The 5147-nt window shown below is 44.1% G+C and overlaps 1 pseudogene; it reads left to right on the top strand.

The window, feature by feature from the left end:
- Positions 1 to 1411: 1411 nt before the first annotated feature.
- LOC127670103 (saoe class I histocompatibility antigen, A alpha chain-like) lies at positions 1412 to 3428 on the top strand (annotated as a pseudogene).
- The last annotated feature ends 1719 nt before the right edge of the window (positions 3429 to 5147 follow it).

The raw sequence follows: 5147 nt of genomic DNA, 5'->3' as shown, positions 1-5147 counted from the left end.
AGCCATGATGGTGATGGTAGGTTTAGGGGGTTCTGGGAAGGGAAAGGAAGGGGAGGAAGGGAAGCGACATTCAGGCATCTGACCTCAGCTCTCAGTTTTGACCCAGATCCAGTTGTCCCGAAGGACCACCACTCTCTCTGAATAGCCTCTGTGCTCACTCCCAGTCCCATCTCAGGATTATGGGTCAGGCAGCCCCTCATGATTCACATGACATCCATACCTCTGCTCTTCCCTAGGAGGCACCACTGCAGATGCCTACTTCTGGAAGGAAGGTTTCATCCCTTGAAGGCCCGATCTCTACAACTTCTATGTCCTGGTTCTGCTTTCTCCCATCCCTCTCCCAGGTCAGGGTGATTTCAGGAGAATAGAAATGCTCAAGGTGCTTTTCCTGTCAGGTCTGGCCTTACAGATCATGTGAATTTTAGGGGTTTATGATGGAAATCTTTAAAAGCTTAAGGCATTTCACATTCTTCCTGAGGATGCATCAAAGCTCAATGCTGTTTTAAGAATGGAAGGAATAGTTGAATTGAAGTAGAGGAGCAAATCCACACAGCAGCCTTAAATGTAGTTATGAATAGGGTAATGTATTCCTTGGAAAGTTTCAGAATCAGCAAGAGCCAGCACAGAGCAGGAGATGCTAGATCTCCCTCCAGGAATATGGACTTCTGCTTCTGACTGGGTGTAAATGAGAGACTCAGAAACATTAAGGTCGGACCTCAAAATCATTGTACATGAACAGTGAACAGGCCTGAGAGAGGTCATGGTTCACAAAGCAAATGGAAGGAACTGCTGCTTAATTCACAGACTGAACTGTCCTGAGAGAAGGCTTAGCCCTCTAGAGAGTCCTTCTTTCATGTTGATTCAGGAACTCACAAACACAGATGCAAAACAGAGTTAGTAGTCCAGCTGCTGTCTGCTGAGGAAAAAACCTCAGGGGACAGGAGCTTCAGTCCCAGAGCAGATGGGGCAGCTTCTGTCCTTAACATTTTCAGCAAAATCTCCTTCCCAACTCTATGAGGAGTGAGTCCATGTATTGATCCTTCACATATGTCTTTACAATTTGTGCATAACCTGACTCCTCCCACAGTTATCTGAGCATCTCAGCTGTCTTGTCAACTATGGTCCAAGTCCTCAGGTCCTCATGAAACTTGATCTAATCATGGCCATTGAAGACGAATTCTAAGAGTTCATGACTGAATTATGCTTGAGGCAACACATCTGTGGTGTATCTAAGCTGGGAAAGCAGGGCCATAGAGAGTTTGCTTTCAGGCATCCATCTTTCCATGACCCAACACAAACACCCTCTATCACTATCACTACCTTTGAGAATTTTTAAGAGAAACCAATCAGCCTCTTCTCTTAAAGATTATAAAATGAACACGTACTACTCTGTCTCCACCCTTAAAACAGGATGAAGACCTTTGCTATTGAGGCTCTCCTGTTGCTGCTCTTCATGTTGCTGGCCCTGGCCATCCATCCAGAAGGTGAGTGTGGATGTCTATAGGGAAAGTACGCCTATCTGAGAAACAAAGAACTCTATCCTTATGGGTGCGGCACCATGAAAATCCAACTTCTCCCTAGTCCAGGAGAACAGCTGTTCCCTTCTCTACTGTGTATCCAGTGCCTTGTCCCTGCTCCCAGCTATCCTCAGTAGCTGTGTTGTAGAGCACTCTACGGTCGTAGTGTGGGGTTAATATCTAAAGGCTCACTGTACCTAGGTTCCCACTTTGTTGGCTTTTTCCAAACTCTCTTGACTTGGCCTGGCCTCCTGGAGCCCCAGTTTATCAGTGTTGGCTTTGTGGATGATACACAGTTTGAGAGGTTCAACAGCAGAACAGATTTTCCTGGGATGGAGCACTGCGCACCATGGACAGATCATCAGAAGCTAGAGTATTGGAAGGAGAACTCACAGAGGGCCCTGGGAGATATTCAGTTCATGAGACAATGACTGCGATTAATGCTCTACACCTACAACTACAGTGCAATTGGTGAGTGTACCCTAATTAGAAATCTTAAATTTACTGTTTTCCATATGGTTGACCCAGTTCTTTATATCCAAGGTTTTCCCTTGGAAAATGTGACCGATGGCTTGAGAGAGCCATGGGACATTGTCCTGACTTTCTGTGCCCTTTAAGATCAAATTAGGCCACTAAGAAATGGCGTATGGGAGGGACCAATCAAAACAAGGGCCCACTTAAGGGTTAAGGCCTGTTGGAGTGACTGAGAATGTGTGGTTGTATAGGATATCACACCATCCAGAGGAGGTATGGCTGTCATGCCTTGCCTAGAGGGTACTTCAGTTACGGATTCTTAGAATTAGCTTTCAGTGGCCACGGTTACATCATGCTGAATGAGGACCTGAGGACTTGGACAACAGTTGGCAAGGCAGCTGAGATTCTCAGGCAAGAGTGGGAGAAATATGGCTTTGTACAAACTGTGAAGAATTACCTGGAGGTTGAATGTGTGGACTCACTCCTCACAGAGCTGGAGTATGGGAAGGAGATTTTACTGAGAGCAGGTAAGGACGAAAATTGCCTCATCTATTCTTAGACTGTAGCTCCTGTTCCCTGAGTATTTCTCCTCAGCAGGGAGCAGTTGGTCTACTAACTCTGTCTTGAATCAAAAGGGAAAGAGTGTGAGTTTTCTGAATCCACATGAAAGACAGACTCTGCAGAGGGCTAAGCCTTCTCCCAGGACAGTCCTGTCTGCCAATTAAGCAGCGGTTCTTTCTACTTGAATTGTGAACTATGACTTCTTTTAGGCCTGTTCACTCTAACTAACTCTTCTGTCCGTTCACACAACGCTAACTCTCCGGTCCATTCACACAAAGTTACAGGAGCATTGATAAATACCCAGGAAGAATGCCAAATCCCTTAAATTTCCAATTATTTTCCCCAGAACCCCCCAAAATACATGTGATTTGTAAGGCCAGACCTGACAGGAAAATCACCCTAAGGTGCTGGGCCCTAAGCTTCTACCCTTCTGAAATTATTGTGACCTGGGAAAGAGATGGATACAACTAGATCCAGTTCATGGAGGTGGTAGAGACCAGGCCTGCAGGGGATGGAACCTTCCAGAAGTGGGCAGCTGTGGTGGTCTCTTCTGGGGAAGAGCAGAGATACACATGTCATGTGAACCATGAGGGGCTGCCTGAGGTCATCACTCTGAGATGGGGTAAGGACTGGAAGTGAGCAGAGACTATTCAGAGAGAGTGGTTCTCCTCAGGGACAATTGGAAATGGTCAAGGCAGAGAGCTAGAAGTTGGATACTCACTCTTCATTCCCTCCCCAGAGCCTCCTGAGACCTCCATCCCCTCCTGGCTACTGTCATTGCTGTGATTCTTGGAGCTCTCTCTGCTTATGGGAGCAGTGATGGCTTTTCTGATATGGAAGAGGAAGACCAGAGGTAAGGAAGGGTTAGGGTCTTAGTTTGTGTCTCCATAGGAACAACAAGCCTAAGTGAGAGTTCCCTGCCACATGACAGCAGATTTCATCCACACAACTGCAATCCATACACTGCAGGTGTGTTGAGAGTAACTCTATTGTGAATTATAAAAAAAATAATAAACAGATTCGTAACTACAAAGAAAGAGGTGACAGACCTTCTTCTAAGCTCTCTGATATCAGAGGGAAACTGCCTATTTAGAACAGACTATCAGGAGTTCAGAAAACCTTTCTTTATTTTATCTGGATCTACAGTCACAGTTCTAGACACTTACCTGAGGCAAGGACCAGGAGATTACTCTAGCCCCTCTAAATCATGCTGTCTCCATAATGTCTAATACAATGGTTTATTTTCATGGCATAAATAGGAGACATCTCTGTTGAGTCTTATAAGTAATAGTAGTTGTGGTTCTTCTGTAACAAATTTATATTGATATAGAAAAGAGCCCATGGTGAATCTCAACTACCTCAAAACTCATTTATTTCTGTCTTCAAAAGCTTTGATGTGGTCTTACTTTGCTCTCCACTGGGAGGTGAATTCCTAGCATGTCCAGCCTTCTGTTGCAGCATTAAACAGCGATGCCCTACAGGGCCTGCTATGCAATATTGAGAGGACCAGAGGATCTAATCCTGAAGGTTGAGAATGCTTGGAACTGGGACAGGTTGAATGTATGAAGGACTTTCCAGAATGTCACCATTTAAAGCGACATATCTGAACTTCTTCCTTGTTCTTTTTATCTACAGGATAAGGCAGATGCCTTAATGTGGTACTGAGCCTTACGATATTTGTTCTGATTTCTACTCCCTTTGTGGCTTCAAGACCTGGTACTTTCTCTTTCTACATCTGACTGTGGCTATGTGTCTGTCACAAGGGAAACCTCCATCTCTCGTGAGAATTAGCTTTCATTGAGCTACATGTCCATGCTTCTTAATTGTGTTCTTAATTAAGCATTTTTATATGGTCGTGGAACTTCTTGCCAGATTGTGTGATTGATTAAATCTTGATGGGAAAAATAAAGGCCCAGAACCTTACAAAATTTGTGTTTGCTGTGTTAATATTTTGCTTATATGGCATTGGCCGCTGTGTAGATTCAAGTAAGGCCTAAGCTGGCACGGTCATTGCTAGGCTTATCTGGGCTTTCACATTGCCTCATTCTACCTGTGCCATCTTGCTGTCTCCTCCCAATTCTTTCAATACAGCTGTTCCTTAGGTTATGTGATCAAAATATCTCAGGCATGTTTAGGGCCTGGTCCATTGTTTGAGCCATTCTTTCACGTGGGCACTTAGCCTGTTCAGGCCTGAGTCTGATGTTAAATAGGGTCATGTTACCGTTCATGTTTCACAGGAATTACGTTTCTTCTCAGTTCTGTATGAGTCAGGTGTCCTTGTCTTCTGTTATCAACTTTCAGCGACAATATTAGGAAGTATTTCTGTCACTGTCACACAGCAGATCTCTGTGCTCTTCTGTCAAAGTTGTGAGAGGCAAAGCCTGGCTTCTGACAGCCCTGGGTATTATATCATGTCTGTCATACAAGCACAGAAGATGCTTTGTCAACAGGATTTTTACAAGTTCATGATCAATCTAGGCTACATAATGAAAACCTGTACCAAAGTAAGACATTAAATAATAATTGAACAAATTAAAAACTAAATAGAATTTTGTGAACATAGTTCTACTATACTAATACCAGTCCAAATAAATC

This window comes from Apodemus sylvaticus, chromosome 19, assembly GCF_947179515.1.
Source record: "Apodemus sylvaticus chromosome 19, mApoSyl1.1, whole genome shotgun sequence".
NCBI classification, from domain to species: domain Eukaryota; kingdom Metazoa; phylum Chordata; class Mammalia; order Rodentia; family Muridae; genus Apodemus; species Apodemus sylvaticus.
Note: the sequence above shows the minus strand (reverse complement) of the source record. Positions and strands in the feature narration are given on the sequence as shown.